We start from the raw sequence: 17,880 nt of genomic DNA on the forward strand, positions 1-17,880 counted from the left end.
AGGAAGAAGAAGAAGAAGGAGGACAAGGAGGAGGACAGGACACACCCAGATTCCTCCATCTTGCCTCTTGAACCCCCATTCTAAATCCCCAAAATTCTCCTTTTCCACCCTGTGACAAATCCACTGTCATTCTACTCAAACTCTTGTGGCTTGTAACTGCTCACACAAAGTTGGGAATCGTTTCCAGGGGCTAAAATCCAAGGCCCAGGTGGTTTTGACTCCATGCCAAGGTCTCTGAGCCCCTGCCAGGGGCTGGAGTCCTCCAGGGCAGCCAGAGCAATGTCCTGGGTTCTGATGCACAGCTCCCTCCACGCTCTGGGACTGAAGGGAAAACCTTTCCCCAGCCCATCGCAAAGTGCCAGCCCCAGGGACCGCTCAGCTTTTCCACATTTCCTCCATCTGTGGGCTTGCTGCACTCAGATATTCCCAGAGAAAAAAGGGCTCCATTCCATCATTCTGAGCAGATCTCAGCTCTGGCTTTATGCAGGCACAGCACTTTTTTTTTTTTTTTCCTGGATATTTGCAAAGCTTTTAAAAATATGAAATAGTTCCTGCTCGTGCTTTGGCGAATGTATCAATTATTTTTAATTTCTCCAAACTGCTACTCTAGCATACAAATAGAGCAGAAATGAGAGGGTTTTTTTTCCCCTCAAGAGGAGGCTTTGAGCATCCCCAGACAAATCCAGAGGGGGAGGAGAACTGTAACAGTGCCTTGTTCCCTCCGTGTCTCCAGCTGCTTTTAAGGCAGTTGCTGTTTGTATATTCTATTATCTGGCTAATTGTTCACTCTCTCCCAGGCACTGAGGTTTGCTCTGGGTATTTTATTGCTGTTTGTGTTGCAGGGTGTTTGTTTAAGAGCTCTGCAGACACCCAGCAAGAGGCAGGGTCAGCATCTACGGAGAATCCTGGGGTGGTTTGGGTTGGGAGGGACCTCAAGTCCCCCCCCTGCCATGGCAGGGCCACCTTGCCCTGTCCCAGGTGCTCCCAGCCCTGCCCAGCCCTGTGCTGGTGTTCACAGGGGGCTCAGGGTGAGGGGAGAGAGGAGGATCTGACTCCATGTTTCACAAGGCTGGTTTATTATTTTATGATATATATTACATTAAAACTATACTAAAAGAATAGAAGAAAGGATTTCATCACAAGGCTGGCTAAGAATAGAATAGGAAATAATGATAACAAAGGTTTGTGGCTCGGCTCTGTGTCCGAGCCAGCCGGGCTGTGATTGGCCATTAATTAGAAACAACCACATGAGCCCAATCCCAGATGCACCTGTTGCATCCCACAGCAGCAGAGAACCATTGTTTGCATTGTGTTCCTGAGGCCTCTCAGCTTCTCAGGAGGAAAAATCCCAAGGAAAGGATTTTCCATAGGAGATGCCTGCGACACAGCCTGGCCTGGCACATTGCAGGGATGCAGGAGCAGATCTGAGCATGGCATTTCCCCTACGTGCCCAGAAATTTGGGACACCTCCCCTCATTTTGCTGCCTGTAATTGCTCTGAGGCCAGGAGCTCTGGCAGATTGAGTTTTACAGCCCATGACACACCAAGGCCTTGACTCAAACACTCCCCGCACTCCGCTCCGGTTTTCCACGTTCTGCCAGTTCTGGTGTTTGGGATTTCAGGTCTTTGGGATTTCAGGTGTTTGGGATTGGTGCCCATTATTCCCAAGGAAAAGGATTTGCCAGCCCAGGGCAGAAATCAGGGATTAAACCCAGCCATGAAGGTGAGGGGGAGCAAGAAAGGGGAAAATAAAATTCCAGGATTCCAGAATTCCAGGTCCCACCCCTGCTCCTGGAGGGGGAGCTCGGGAAGAGTTTTAACCCACAAAGCAATTACTGCCAGAGGATAAAACCCATTAATAACGAGGGGGCTGTGGGCTGGCCGAGCTGTGCTCAGGAGGGAGCAGAGAGGTCTGAGCAAGGCTCAGCCATGCCAGAGCCCCCTGCGCCCAGCCTGGCACCCTCTGGAATTCTGCACAGAAACCTCACTCAGCAGAATGGGGTTTTCTGCCCCAAAGCAGCCAGAGAGGCCCTGCAGGAGGGGTTCTGCTGTGTTCTCCCCAGGAATCCTGTCAGATTTGTGTTTCAAACTCACCCCAGCCCAAACTGGGGGTAAATCCCAGCATGGCTCAGCTGGCCGGGTCCCTCCCGGGGGGAAAACAGCTCAGATGAAGCTTTTTCCTACATGAAATTCTTCTTTTAAAAAAGAGAAGAAATTATTATTATGCTGGGAGAACATTCATTTGCTTGTTAAGAGAAATTTGAAGGGGAAACTTTAATGATGGTAGGAAGAAAAATCAGATCTTCTTGTTAGAGAACGTTCCGAGAGAGCTCGTGCTGGACAGCACATTAAGCATCAAAGACTCATCAGTGATTCACAGAAGAGTTTTTTTTTCTCAGTGACATGAATTATTTTCATGGGAAAAGATATGAAGATATCTTAGATGAAGAAGAGGAGTGAAGACTTTTTATTTCTGTGCTTTGGGAGAGAAATGGTGTATAAATAAACCTTGGATTTAAAGGCCATTTGAAAAACAACCCGCAAACTTCTATTTATTTTTCGTTCTGTTAGCACAGAAAAATTGCTTCTAATCCCTCAAGTTCAGCTTGGAATTGCAAATTGGTTGATGCAAGTAAGCTGTGGGGAAATGCATACAGAGTGCAGGTTGGTTTGTGTTCCTCAGTAAGTCCTGGCTCAGAGGATGGAGCTCATTTATCCCGGGCTGGGTGGGATCTGCTCCCACCTCCCGGTGCTGGTCCTGCTGCCCTGGGGTGCTGCTAATCCCTCCTTGATTTATAGGTGCTTATCACCTATTGATAAGAGTTCAGCAAAAATCAGCGGCGCTGGAATAATAATGTTATTGTTGCTAATAATCAGCAGGGTCCCGGCTGCTAATTAGCCATGACATAAATAAATTAAGCCTCCCTTCACAGCAGCGTTTACTGGAGGTTCTCTCACAAAGGGGGACACTGAGGCACAAGAGTTAATCTGCTTCCATTTGCACACTCCTGGCTGGGGAATCATTCCCTTGCAGCCCCCGAGGCGGGGCTGATTGCCCTGACCCGACTGGGAGGGGAGAAGTGGGGTAAAAATTGCATTTCCAGGGCAGGAGTGGGGTAAAATTGCATTTCCAGGGCAGGAGCTGGGTAAAATTGTATTTCCAGGGCAGGAGTGGGGTAAAATTGCATTTCCAGGGCAGGAGCTGGTGTAAAATTGCATTTCCAGGCAGGAGCTGGGGTAAAGTTGCATTTCCAGGCAGGAGCTGGGGTAAAAATTGCATTTCCAGGGCAGGAGTGGGGTAAAAAATGCATTTCCAGGGCAGGAGCTGGGGTAAAATTGCATTTCCAGGGCAGGAGTGGGGTAAAATTGCAGGTGTGAGCTCCTGAGCAGGCAGAACCCCTCAATCCCTGCTCCCCTCCTGCTTTGGGCCGTGTTAGGAATTCCTGGGGTAAAATTGCAGGTGTGAGCTCCTGAGTGGCCAAACCCCCAAATTCCTGCTCTCCCCCTGCTTTGGGCCGTGCTGGGAGCTCTTGGGAAGGCGGGTACGAGTTCCTGAGCAGGCCGAGCTCCCAAATCCCTGCTCCCCTTGTGCTTTGAGCAGCACTGGGAACCCCTGGCCAGGTGATTTCTCCCTCCCAGCTCCTGTCCCCTCTCGCCCCCAGCTCTCCTCCCACCCAGCAGTTCTTAGATGACATAACAGCCGCTTTGCTGAAACGGATTATTCAAACTGAGCGCCTCAGAATTGCAACGCTGCCGCGGTCCTGACCCCTGGCTGCAGTTAAAAATAAATCCCTTTATCCACACCCCGGCCCCGGCTCCACCTGGATCCTTTCAAACCCTCCAAAGCAGAGCCTGGGCGAGACCAAATGTGCCTGTTCCAAACCAGGGCCCTGCTCCTCTCCCCGCGCCTCCCGGGGCCCACAGCGGGGATCAATTTGCTCGGCAGGCCCCTCTGTATTTGCAGTTTGCTGTGGCACTTTTGTCACAGCCCAGCCCCAAGCACGGCTCCTGCTCCGTTATTGCACGGAATAATGGCTGTTCAGGGGAGCAGCAGGCAAATACAGAGGCTGTTTAATATAGAGGCTGTTCCATATAGAGGCTGGTCAATATAGAGGCTGTTTAATACAGAGGCTGTTTAATATAGAGGCTGTTTAATACAGAGGCTGTTCCACACAGAGGCTGTTCCATATAGAGGCTGTTTAATACAGAGGCTGTTCCACACAGAGGCTGTTCCATATAGAGGCTGTTTAATACAGAGGCTGTTCCACACAGAGGCTGTTCCATATAGAGGCTGTTTAATACAGAGGCTGTTCCACATAGAGGCTGTTTAATACAGAGGCTGGTCAATATAGAGGCTGTTCCACATAGAGGCTGTTTAATACAGAGGCTGTTTAATACAGAGGCTGTTTAATATAGAGGCTGTTTAATACAGAGGCTGTTCCACATAGAGGCTGTTCCATATAGAGGCTGTTCCACATAGAGGCTGTTCCATATAGAGGCTGTTCCACATAGAGGCTGTTCCATACAGAGGCTGTTCAATATAGAGGCTGTTCCACATAGAGGCTGTTCCACATAGAGGCTGTTTAATACAGAGGCTGTTTAATACAGAGGCTGTTCCATATAGAGGCTGTTTAATACAGAGGCTGTTCCACACAGAGGCTGTTCCAGAAAGGCTCAGCTGGGGAACGGAGCTGGAGAGCCCCGGGGGTGGCGGGGAGATGAATAAATGTGTGCAGCAAACGAGGAAATGAATAAATGGTGGGGAAATGAGTAAATGTGTGCAGCAAACGAGGCCATGCCCATCATGGTGCTGGATGTCCCCGTCCCCCAGCCCGGGCTGGGCTCAGAGGGGTGGCACCAGGGGCTGTTGGCATCAGTGCTGTGCTCCCAGGGGTGTCCCTGTGCCCAATTCCTGCCCAGGTGACATCGCTCAGCCAGTGCCATAATGAGGGCTTGAGCTGGAAATAATGAAATATAATAAGAATAATATAGATAATTAAATATATATATGTAAGAAGAATATACATATAATATATATCATTGCAATATATATTATCTACATATATTATATAGATAACAATATATAATATTATTATATATAAGAATAATATAGATAATGAAATATAATAAGAATAATATATATAATGAAATATATAATAAGAATATATAATATATAATATTACAACAGATATAATATTATATATATATATATATATATATATATATATATATATATATATATAAAAGAATAATATATATAATGAAATGTAATAAGAATAGCCCAAATGTCCGGTCACATTAGAGGGCAAGGCACTGAGAAGTTAATTACCAGCCCCTGGGCACAAGGGAAGTCACCAAGGAATCCAGAATTCTGTGGATGAGCTGTTGGAATTTGGCCTCCATCTCCCATAGATGTATGGATCCTTTTCCTCCACCATAAACTAAAAGCGAATCCATCCTGTAGAGACAGCAGAAAAATCTGTAGAGCAGATTATAAACAGATTTAGATGATCAGAGGACAGTTCTGTGCTTTTATATGGTTATTTTTTAGGGTTTGAAATCAAAAGAGAGATAACTTTACCAAGGAGAGCTCACAGGCAGACACTCCTTTATCTTGCCATTCTACACACTCCCAACCCAGAGCTTTGCTGGAAATCTTTGCTGAGTATTTTGGGTAGCAAGTGCCTGCTGAGGAGACATTCTGAGCATGTCAAGTGGAGGAATTTTTCTCACATGCCTTAAAAAAAAAAAAAAATAGCGTTCCTCTCATGTTTTGAGAATTTCACATCTGTGAGGGTTTTATTTTTTTGAGGGTTTTATTTTTTGAGGGTTTTATTTTCTGAGCTGTGGGATGAAACACAGGCTGCTGTCTGAGGATGTGGGGTTTGATCCTGGGATTGCTTCATCTCGGGGCCTTGGCAGTGTCCCTGCCTGACACTTGTCATTACCATTCCTCTCCATCCCCCTTCCCCTCCCTGGCAGCTCCTCCAGTCATGTCAATACTCATTTTTCTTTGCCACACTAAGTTGGTTAATCAGACCTTTGAAAGCAAACTTTCAGCTGGGTATTTGCATGCAGCCCCTCGACAGAAATGCAGATTTGAGGAGGCAGCCATATGCAGGCGTGAAGGGAGCAGCTGTTCTACAATCAGGGGTAATTTAAAATCAGGGGGAAGGTGAGAGAAGGACGACACCAATCCAAAGTCAAGGGTTTTTTGTTGTTGCTGCAAACACAAAAATGATGTTTTACTTCACACCTCCTGGTCCCACGGAGAAAACACCGCTTGTCTTCTGGGTCACTGCCACCAAATGCCACCTCTCTGCTCCCAGGTGTCATTTCAGAGCTGTGCTCTGGTTTCCTGCACTGAACAGCGTTCATCCCACATGTTTTGCATCTTCCAGCCTTTTGGAAGAAAGAGAATTCCTTAAAGTTCATCCAGTTCCAGCTCCTCTCTCCTCTGGGTGCTCAGAATTCCCTGGGGGCTGCTGGCTCTGTTTTCCTGGCCAGGAAAACCCAGCAGGAACAGGATGAATTCCTGTGGAACCTCTGGATCAGCGGCTCAGGATGAGGCGAGGGCAGAGCTTTGGGCTGGCTGCACATCCAGGATCCAGGACTTCACTTCCCCGCTCCTTCTGGAGCTGCCACCCTTCAAAGAAAGATCAACTTTCGCCTTCACTCTTTTCAAAAGGATCAAGAAAGGAAAATAAAAGTAATCTTTTTTTTTGGTTTTTTTTTTTTTTTTTTTTTTTTTTTTTTTTTGCAATTCAGTGCAATCCTAATCAATTGTGACAAGACCTGGAGAATATTTTCACGGTGCCAATTACTTAAAGGGCAGAGATGCCACAGTGCCATTAAAGGAACAGCTCCTGCAGCTCCTGGGGACACGGCAGAACAAGGTGCTAAATGTTGTTCCACTCGTTCCATGAAATAAAGGATTGGGTCATTAACCTTACCAATGTCAATGTGTTGTCACTATCAAATTCAGCTAAATGAGTGTCCAAGGTAATGGCGAGGAGCTCGCTTCCCACCGAGCAATGCATTAATACATTAGTGCCTGCTAAAAACGAGACGAGGAGCTGGGAGCTGAGCCAGGCCTGGGGCTGGGAGGGACAGGGACAGCCTGGGTGGGACAGGGAGAAATCCGGGGGGAAAGGCAGAAAGCCATGGGGATGGATCTGTGGGACAGGGAGAAATCTGGGGGGAAAGGCAGAAAGCCATGGGGATGGATCAGTGGGACAGGCACAAACCAGGGGGATGGATCAGTGGGACAGGGAGAAAGCCAGGGGGATGGATCAGTGGGACAGGCACAAACCAGGGGGATGAGGATGCTCAGATGGGGAAAATTGCATTTTACCCCAGGGGGACAACCTGGGTGGGACAGGCAGAAACCCAGGGGGATTAGGATCCTCAGATGGGGTAAAATTGCATTTTACCCCCGGGGGATGGCTTGATGGGACAGGCAGAAACCCAGGAGGGAAATGCAGAAACTCAGGGGGATGAGGATGCTCAGATGGGGTAAAATTGCATTTTACACCAGGGGGACAACCTGGGTGGGACAGGCACAAACCCAGAGGGATGGCTCAATGGGACAGACAGAAAGCCAGGGGGATTAGGATGCTCAGATGGGGTAAAATTGCATTTTACCCCATGGGGACAACCTGGGTGGGACAGGCAGAAACCCAGGAGGGAAAGGCAGAAACTCGGGGGTTTTCAGATGCTCAGATGGGGTAAAAATTGCATTTTACACCAGGGGGACAGCCTGGTGGGGACAGGCAGAAATCCAGGGGGATTCGGATGCTCAGATGGGGTAAAATTGCATTTTAGCCCATGGGGATGGCTCAGTGGGACAGGCAGAAGGCCTGGGGAGCCAGCAGCAGATTGGGGCACTCCCACTGGCACTGCACAGCCCATGAAATGGGCAGCTGGGAAACTGATGGCAGCGAACACCAGAGCTGTAAACGCGCATTACAGCAGCAAATGCTTGCAAACTTCCTTTGCAGCAGGGTTTTAATTTAAATATCCCCGAGGAGCTGCCTGAGCATCCTCCCCCTGAGAGTCACCTGTGCTCAGCCCTCCCAAAAACGGGAACCTGCAGGGCTGAGGGGGGATCGGTTCTGCTGGGGTCCCCCAGGGAAGGGGAAGCTCCAACACCATGGAGGGAGATGCTCTGGGACCTGCTGCAGGCAAGGAATCCATTCAGGGGTGGCTGAGCTCCACAACCCCTGGCACTGATGAGTGTGGAGAGGGCAGAAGCATTTCCAAGGGAAATGGACACTGCTCCAAAGAGAAGAACATTGGCACTGAGGGAAGAAAAAAATCAAAGTACTTGGCACTGTAGGAGTTCCGTGTTTCCAGGTAAAAGGCAATGCTCCTTCTGGGAGCAGGGGTAATTCAGCATGGAACCATTGGATGTTTTGGGCTGAAAAGGACCTCAAAGCCCACCCAGTGCCAGCCCTGCCATGGCAGGGACACCTCCCACTGTCCCCGGCAGCTCCAGCCCCATCCAGCCCGGCTCTGAACAGTTCCAGGGTTTCCCACAGCAGATGTCCTCCAATCCTTGCAATCCTATTCCAATTTTCCAGCGAAATGAAAGGCAGAAAACACACAGATTTAAGATGTGCAGAGGTGGAAAAAACCCCACCAGGATACCGGGCAGCACTGCCATCATTCCTGGCCGACTTCTATTTCATAATTAATAACTTAAATGGGGTAATTTAAAATTGTTAATTCTTTTCACAGAGCCTGCACGAGCGCAGGTGATGTCAGACACGCTGTCACCAGGAAGGTTAAATACTCCTGGTAGTTGCTAATTACCTAATCACCATTGCCATCTCGTATTAATTGTGCCTGAGGCACGGAGCCCGTTCTGCCTGAGCGGGGTAGGGGCTCAGGGGCTGCAGAGAAACCCCCCTGGGCTGCACAGGAGAGGGGAAACCCTGCTCGGGGTGAGCCTGAGGAGCAGCACGGGGAGGATCCAGGGCACAGGGGTGGTTCAGAGGGCAGGGACAGGGGGATGCTGGGGAAGGGGTGATCCCTGTGAGGGTGCAGAGGGTGCCATGGGCATCTGGGAGCCTGTGCCGGTGTTTGACAGCGCTTCCTGCCAGGAAACTGTTCCCAAAATCCAATCTAAGCCTCCCCTGGAGCAGCAGTGGCGGCATTTGGGGACATCCCCGTGGCTCAGCGCCCTCCTGGGCACGTCCCTGGCACCTGGCCATGGAAGGGGACATTTGCCCTCCAGAGCAGAGCTGCTGCTGCACCACCCACCCCTCCCGGTGCCCAGCAGTGATGGGGCAGTGCTGGGAACCAGCTGGGTCTGTGTGTCCCTGCAGGGACCCCCTCCAGGCTGCCCCGGTCCTGTCCTGGTCCTGTCCCTGTCCTGATCCCCTCCAGGCTGCCCCTGTGCTGTCCCTGTCCTGTCCTGGTCCTGTCCTGGTCCTGTCCTGGTCCTGTCCCTGTCCTGATCCCCTCCAGGCTGTCCCTGTGCTGTCCTGGTCCTGTCCCTGTCCTGATCCCCTCCAGGCTGTCCCTGTGCTGTCCCTGTCCTGTCCTGGTCCTGTCCCTGTCCCTGTCCTGTCCCTGTGCTGTTCCCCTGTACTGTCCCTGTGCTGATCCAGGCTTTCCCTGTGCTGTCCCTGTCCTGTCCTGTCCTGGTCCTGTCCCTGTCCTGTCCCGGTCCTGTCCCCTTCCCTGATCCCCTCCAGGCTGTCCCTGTCCTGTCCCGGTCCTGTCCCCTTCCCTGATCCCCTCCAGGCTGTCCCTGTCCTGTCCCGGTCCTGTCCCTGTCCTGTCCTGGTCCTGTCCCTGTCCTGTCCTGGTCCTGTCCCTGTGCTGTCCCGGTCCTGTCTCCCTGCCCTGATCCCCTCCCGGCTTTCCCTGTCCTGTCCCTGTGCTGTCCCTGTGCTGTCCTAATCCTACCCCTGTCCTGTCCCGGTCCTGTCCCTGTCCTGTCCCCCTGCCCTGATCCCCTCCAGGCTGTCCCTGTGCTGTCCCTGTGCTGTCCCTGTCCTGTCCCGGTCCTGTCCCTGTCCTGTCCCCTTGCCCTGAACCCCTCCAGGCTGTCCCTGTCCCTGTCAGGGGTGGCAGGTGTCCCACAGCTCCAGATCTCCGTTCTCAGGGAGCTGCCAGGGCCGTGTCCAAGGCAGGGGGGGTTCATGGCTGTTTTTAGTGCTGTGCTATTAATCTGTACATTTGATTCCAAGTGTGTATTAGGGGATGGCAGCTCCGGAGCTGCAGCCTTTTGAAATGCTAATTGTCAGCCCAAAGTTTAGAGAGACTCTTTCAAAGCAGAGTTGCCACTATTTGGAGGATGTGCTCTAAATGCAAGAGCTCAATTATCTGGAGTGTCAAACTTCTGACACCTTTGCTGATCCATAAAAACAAGGGAGATTAAAGAGTTTTCTGGAGGAGAATCTCATTTTTATGCTCAAGGTTATTTACTGAGTAATGCATTGTGGCCAATCCCAAACCCAGCCCAATGATCAGGTGTATCAATATTTATTTATTTTACCCAGAGCACCCCAGCGAGGGGACAGCACCAAGTTTGCAGAAACATTCTCAGTGTTTTGCTGGATTTTTCCCAGCCAAGGTTCTGTTTTTAAGGCTTTGAGAAGAGGAGCACTGGTGACTCTTTCCTGGCTGTCTTCTCAGAGACAACAAAGCTTTTCCTTTATTGGTGCCTTGATTTTCTCTGCTGTTTGTGCATGGAGGAGCCCAGGAGTTTCTTAGGGGACAGAAACCGAGAGTTATGTAAAAGATGAAAGCTGCAGCATGGAAATGCACTTTTGGTGGGGATTTGCATTTGCAATTCAAGGTTCTGAGGAGCTGTTTCTCCTGAGAGCAGAGGAGGAGGCTCTGGGGGATGAGTTCTGCTGGTTCTGCACCACAAACTGCAGCTGCCCGTGCCCACCAGGGAAACCCAGCCAAATCCTCCCTTCCCAGGGCAGCAGAGCCCTGAGAGCCTGAGGAGAAGCCCTTATCAGCCCTTATCAGCCCTTATCAGCCCTTATCAGCCCTTATCATCAGCCCTTATCAGGGAATGAGAGGTGGAACACGGAGCTGCTGTTTCCAGGGGGAGGCTGAAAGTTTTCCGCAGGCTGCACAGAGGATCAGCAGAGTGCCTCCCTCCCTGTTTTAAAATGCACAAACAGGGCTGAGAGGCAGCGCTGAGCAGCTCCAGGACTGCCAAGGAATGCAATAAATCAGCTCTGAGCGAGTGAAGGACTCGAGCCCTTGGCACAGATAATTTCATATGAAGAATCCTCTGACGCTGCTCAGAGCCAGGGCAGCAGAAGGACACGGGCTGGGGGTGGGCACAGGAGCCCTGGGGAGCCAGGCTGGGCCCATCCCAGTGGACCAGAAACTCCCAGAGCCACCGAGGGCTCAGGGTGCCCCTGGGAGCCCCGGGAATGTCCTGGTGCAGGACAAGGGGCTCAGAGGGAGCAGGGGCTGGCAGGGCAGGGCAGGGGTCCAGGACAGGACAATGCAGGGCTCAGGGGTCCAGGACAGGACAGTGCAGGGCTCAGGGGTCCAGGACAGGACAGTGCAGGGCTCAGGGTCCAGGACAGGTCAGTGCCAGGCTCAGGGGCTCGGCAGTGCCTCCCTGCCAGGGGCACAGCCAGACCCTCACTCTCAGCACAGAATGAGGAGCCAGACCATGGAGAACCAGGGGACAAAGGAACAAAACCTCATGAAATGGAGCTGATGGCAGAGAGGAGCCTAAGGAGCTGTTGTGATGTTTTAAGATCTAATCCATCACCTTTTCTTCCTGCTTGCCTTTTAAATTTTTCTTTCTTTCAATTTTTTTTTCTTTTTTTTCTTTCATTTTTTTAACAGGGCGATTTCATAAAAATAGATTTGGCTCTCGGACGTTGGTGCCGTGGGGAAAAGCAGATAAAAGGCAATAATACAGTAATAAAAACAAACTTTACAGCATTAACTGGTCAGGAGCACGGGAGGAACCCCCAGCTGCTAGGGAAATGATGTCAGCTTCTTATTTTCTACCTTTTTTTTTCTCCCCTCAATGCATAGAACTCAGATGTGAGGACAAGGTTTCCAGGGGACAGATGAGAAAGACAAAACAGACAAAATGAGTCATTTCAGAGCAGCAAGGTGACAGCAAAGGCTTGTGCTGCTTAATTCTCCAGATGTGGCTGCAGCTCAGGCTGGGCCCTGCAGCCCTGGGGGTTTGTGCAGACACCTGAGGGGCACAATCAGCTTTCAATGAGGATTAAACAGCAGCAGAGCTGCCCCTGCTTTGGCATTCACTGGGTCACATTTCCAGGTTTGTATGGGGCATCTTTATGGATTTCAGAGGGGATTTTGTGTCTCTGCAGCCCGGCCCAGGGGGGCAGGCAGCTTAATCTGGGGGGGGAAAGAGAAATCCTGGGGGTTCAGGCCCCTGGGCTGGCTCCATGAGGCACAGATTGGGTGTTCCCTGTCCCTTCCCCAGAGCCCAGCCATCCTCCCCTGCCTGTGGTGCAAACACAGCCTGGGCCACAATTATCCAAACCAGAGCAGGCTTCAACCAGCCCTGCAGAGCCAGGGCAGAAACGTTCTGAGCCTTTCAGGAGGAATTCCTGCAGAGAGGATGGGGATGGTGAATTCCTGCAGAAGGGATGGGGATGGTGAATTCCTAATTCCTGCAGAGGGGATGGGGATGGTGAATTCCTGCAGAGGGGATGGTGAATTCCTGCAGAGAGGATGGGGATGGTGAATTCCTGCAGAGGGGATGGGGATGGTGAATTCCTGCAGAGGGGACGGGGATGGTGGATTCCTGCAGAGGGGATGGGGATGGTGAATTCCTGCAGAGGGGACGGTGGCTTGGCAGGAGCACAGCCTCGATTCCCTTCCCAAGAGGAGCAGCCCCAGCACCCCCAGGCCCCCCCAGTGATGAAGTTTGTCCTTCCTCCCTCATCCAGACCCCCCCAGTGATGAAGTTTGTCCTTCCTCCCTCATCCAGACCCCCCCAGTGATGAAGTTTGTCCTTCCTCCCTCATCCAGACCCCCCCAGTGATGAAGTTTGTCCTTTCTCCCTCATCCAGACCCCCCAGGGGTGAAGTTTGTCCTTCCTCCCCCGTCCCCTCTCCCCTGTGGCCCCCTGACCCCCCTGCAGTCATTAGCTATTGAATTAGTGCTGGCTGCAATCTGCAGCAAGGCTTCTTTGGGCCTGCAGGCAATTCCCTCACCTTTCAAATGCTGCTGCTGGGGAGTGCTTGGAATCCTTTTTTTTTTTTAATAAACCCAATTTCAGTTAATTTAATTATAGCTGGGATTTAATGTTTAAAAGCCATCAGCTTAATAAGTGCCAGGGATGTGTATCATTGTTATCAGCATCTTTGAAAACTGCTGAACAATGTCTGTGCCATTTAGGGATGCAGAGATGGAGCTGGGAGATGGCTCCATGCAGTCCCAGAGGCTCCTCCAGGCTCCCCAGCCCTCGTTCCTGGGTCCACATCCCAGGGCAGCTGTGCCCTGTGGAGAGCAGGGACTGGCCCCTGTTCCTGTGATCCTGCTCAGGGCTCAGATCCTCCTTACCCCTCTAAAGGTCAGCCCATGGCACCCCATGGCATCCCATGGATCCCATCCCATCCCATGGCATCCCATCCCATGGATCCCATCCCATCCCATCCCATCCCATCCCATCCCATCCCATCCCATCCCATCCCATCCCATCCCATCCCATCCCATCCCATCCCATCCCTGCTGCTCTGCCCAGGCACAAAGCTCAGCCCAGGGCACAAAACTCAGCCCAGGGTACAAAGCTGTGCCCAAGGTGCAAAGCTCAGCCCAGGGCACAAAGCTCAGCTCAGGATGGGAATCCCTTCCCAGGGCACAAAGCTCAGCCCAGGTACAAAGCTCAGCCCAGGGCACAAAGCTCAGCCCAGGGAAAAAAGATGTGCCCAAGGTGTAAAGCTCTGCCCAGGCACAAAGCTCAGCCCAGGGCACAAAGCTCAGCCCAGGGCAAAAAGCTCAGCCCAGGGCAAAAAGCTCAGCCCAGGATGGGAATTCCTGCCCAGGGCACAAAGCTCAGCCCAGGTGCAAGGCAGAGCTCAGCTCTGAGTCCAGGCAGGGCCTGGCTGCACAAATGGCTCTGCTGAGAATAACAAATTATCATCTTATCTCCACTGATGCTGCATTTTATTGCTTCTTAATATTTTTCCTGGGCTGCCTGTGGCCTTTTATCATCTCTCCTGCACTTGATCACAGCTTTATGGCCCTGCTGTTCCCTCCCCATTTTTTTTCCCCTCTGTCTTATTGGTCTCTATTTCTCCCTTCCAAACAAAGGCTTTCTGCAGGCACCTCATCCCAGCCTGGCTGCTGATATTCCTCAAGGTTCACTTGCTTTCTGCATTGTTATTTGCAATTTATCTGATTCCAAAACCTGACATTATTCTTGCCTGTGATATACACTTGCCTGGCTCTTGCTAACCATGTGCAAGCGCATTATTCTGCATTGACAAATTTTATTTATTTATTTTGAACCTGCCCGGTTCAGAGCAGCATTCACTGAATTACAGATTTTGATGTCTGCAAATCATCAGCCCATCACACAGATGAGACAGAATTCATTACTGCAGGCCCTGCCATCTCATGGAGGAATTTAGGTCAGGCTGCTTTGTCCTTGGACAGCATCCCCGGGTTTCAAACCCAGCATCCTCCTCCTGCCCGAGCTCTGTCTGCAGCACCAGGGACCTTCCCCTGTCCCAGCCCCGTCCAGCCTGGCCCTGGGACCTGCCAGGGGCAGCCCCAGCTGCTCTGGGCACCTGTGCCAGGGCCTGCCAGGGAAGGATTTCTCCCCAAAATCCCACCTGCAGCTCCTCTCTGCCACAGAGCCATGCGATGGCACCAAGGTCCCCTCCCAGCCTGGAGGGCACCCCCAGCCCCTGGGGCTGCTCACTGTGGCTTGGTGACAGCTCTGTGCCCCCTCCCCGTGTGTCACCGGCCAGGGAATCCCCCCAGGAGAGCACAGCTCCCTTCAGGGCTGTGGAAAACCCTTTTTAGTTAGAATTCAGCCGACGACACAAATTCAGATTATCACCAGAGCCATCGAGCACGGAGCAAGGAGGATAAATCACAATGCAGCTGCTTAGTGAAGGAAGTGGAGAGGATTTGGTGGTGCTGCTGCAGTTTCCTTGGGCTACATCCCATATTTTACTCATGATGAGCTTCCAAAGGGGAATTTGAAGACTGAGGGCTCAGTTTGCAAAGTGACTCCAAGCAGGATCAGGGTGACACTGATGGGCACCAGTGCTGGGGCTCAGGCTGGGAGTGAACCCTTGGGTCAGGATGAGGGAAAGGGCATCAGGTGTGGACAGGACAGAGGGACACAGGGACAGAGGGACACACCCAGGGACAGAGGGACACAGGGACACACCCAGGGACAGAGGGACAGAGGGACAGAGGGACACAGGGACACAGGGACACAGGGACACAGGGACAGGGAGCTGCCATCTCTGCAGTCTCCCCAGAAACCCAGCAGCCCTCGATGCCCTCTGGTTTATGATGCAGGAGTCTGCATTTCCTGCATTGGAAATCCCTGCATTCCATGCATTTCCAGCATGTTAATAAATTTCCTGCATTTCCTGCATTTGCATTCCCTGCATTCCTGGCATTCCCTGCATTTCCTGCATTCCCCGCATCTCTGGCATTTTAATAAATTTCCTGCATTTGAATTCCCTGCATTCCCTGCATATTCCCTGCATTCCTGGCATTCCCTGCATTCTCAGAATTTCCTGCATTTCCTGCATTTGCATGCCCTGCATTCCCTGCATTCCCTGCATTTGCATTCCTTGCATTCCCCGCATCCCCTGCATTTGCATGCCCTGCATCTCCTGCATCTCCTGCATCTCCTGCATCTCCTGCATTTCCTGCATTTGCATTCCCTGCATTCCCGGCATTCCCTGAATTCCCTGCATTCCTGGCATTCCCCACATTCACCGCATTCCCTGAATTCCCCGCATTTCCTGCATTTGAATGCCCTGCATGCCCTGCATTTCCTGCATCTCCCTCACCTCCCGCATTCCCTGCATTTGCATTCCCTGCATTCCCTGCTTCCCCAATCCCAGGGCTCCACTCCCAGCAGTGGGAGCAGGGATGCTCCCTTCAGCTCTGCGCCAGCTGCAGCAGCACAAAAAGCAGTTTTCAATTCATTTTTATGGCCCCCCTCTAAAAGCTTTCTCCCATTACAGGGATATTGCAGGGGCTGGAGCTTCCAGGCAGCATGGGCAGTTGATTTGGTGGTTTTGCTGGTGGGACTAGCAGGAATTGTTGTTCCAGCCCTGTTTGCTCAGGGCTCCCCACTTCTCCTTCCCTTCCCTGTTTGGAGACAGACTGGGCTGAATCTTCACTGCTGGTGCTGTTGGGCTGAGGGGTTTCGGGACACAAAATGGGATTTTTTTTGGTCAGTTTGGGAAATTTAAGGAAGGTCTAGCATGGGGCATGGCCAGCGAAATATTCCGAGCAAAAGGAATTTTGGGTTGTGCTGTTTAAATAAATAAACAAATAAATAAATTGTAAAAGTATTGAAAAATGTCTCAGTGTAACTGAAGCTCTGAGTTTGCAGCTGGCAAATAAAACCAACAGATTTTAACCAATTCTTTTATAGCATCTGAGCCTTGAATAACCCAACAATCTTGGACAGGAGTTCCACAATTGCATTCTTAAATAATCCAGCAAACCTGGACAGGAGTTCCAAACCTGAGTTCTTACCCCAATTTACAAGATGTCCCTGGAATTCCCAACCTGGGAGACACTACAATATTTCCAACTATTAAATTGGAGCCAAAGGAAATACACAGAATAATTCCTTTTAAAAAGCCCATTCTGGGTTTGTTTTTCCAAGCGATTACGTGGAGAACCAGAGCTCACCCACTGTCCTGGCCAAACTGGAAATTACACTTGGAGTAATTGGTACCCAATAAAGAAAATAATTAAAAATATCCAGCCAGGTCCTTCTTTCCAAGTGTAAATTCCTCCATGAACGAATCTTTCCCCTGTGGTGTTGCACTGAACAATTTGATATTTTATTGCTTTTGGGGTTAGAAATTCACTCACTTTATTATGGACTCGAGGAAAAAGAATTGGAAGAAAAGATTTGTGTCTTCTTTGGACAGTAAAGCCAACAAATCTCCTCCAGCTTGGTTAGAAAATACAATTAAGTGGACTGTAGTGGACTCTCTGGAAGAAAATTGTCTGGATTGAGATGTGAGCAGCCTAAAAGCCAAACGTGTAAAAATCAATCCTCCCCAGCCCTCTGGGACATGAGAGCTTGGGAAAAGTTTGCTCTGATTTTCCTGTGCCCTGAGTGAGTGCATAATTCCTCAAAAATCAATAGGAATCCCTGAGATGAGAGAGTGGAGCAGGGACAGCTCAGGGTTTGGGGCTGGGGTCAGATCTCATCCTCAGAACCCCCAACAGCCCTGGGGGACAGACGAGGGACAGAGGAGGGACAGACAAGGGACAGATGAGGGACAGACGAGGGACAGACGAGGGACAGACAAGGGACAGACGAGGGACAGACATGGGACAGACAGGGGACAGACAGGGGACAGACAGGGGACAGACAGGGGACAGACGAGGGACAGACATGGGACAGACATGGGACAGATGAGGGACAGACAAGGGACAGACATGGGACAGACAGGGGACAGACGAGGGACAGATGAGGGACAGACATGGGACAGACAGGGGACAGACAAGGGACAGACAAGGGACAGACATGGGACAGACAGGGGACAGACGAGGGACAGATGAGGGACAGACATGGGACAGACATGGGACAGACAGGGGACAGACAGGGGACAGACGAGGGACAGACAGGGGACAGACAAGGGACAGACATGGGACAGACATGGGACAGACAATGGACAGACATGGGACAGA

At 51.1% G+C, this 17,880-nt stretch overlaps 1 long non-coding RNA gene across 4 annotated transcripts; it reads right to left on the reverse strand.

Annotated features, from left to right (window-relative positions):
- Positions 1-4,618: 4,618 nt before the first annotated feature.
- LOC139601227 (uncharacterized) lies at positions 4,619-6,939 on the reverse strand. Of its 4 annotated transcripts, none has more exons than XR_011682848.1 (4): positions 6,257-6,939; positions 5,582-5,737; positions 5,330-5,458; positions 4,619-4,958 (listed from the first exon to the last, which is right to left on the reverse strand). It is a non-coding gene; the product is annotated as an uncharacterized lncRNA (long non-coding RNA). The 4 variants fall into 4 exon arrangements; XR_011682847.1 differs by having other exon boundaries at positions 6,250-6,939; XR_011682845.1 differs by lacking the exon at positions 6,257-6,939 and having other exon boundaries at positions 5,582-5,964.
- Positions 6,940-17,880: the final 10,941 nt, after the last annotated feature.

Source organism: Agelaius tricolor, unplaced genomic scaffold (genome assembly GCF_023055355.1).
Source record: "Agelaius tricolor isolate 1412-34295 unplaced genomic scaffold, bAgeTri1.0.p SCAF_30, whole genome shotgun sequence".
Classification (NCBI taxonomy): Eukaryota; Metazoa; Chordata; class Aves; order Passeriformes; family Icteridae; genus Agelaius; species Agelaius tricolor.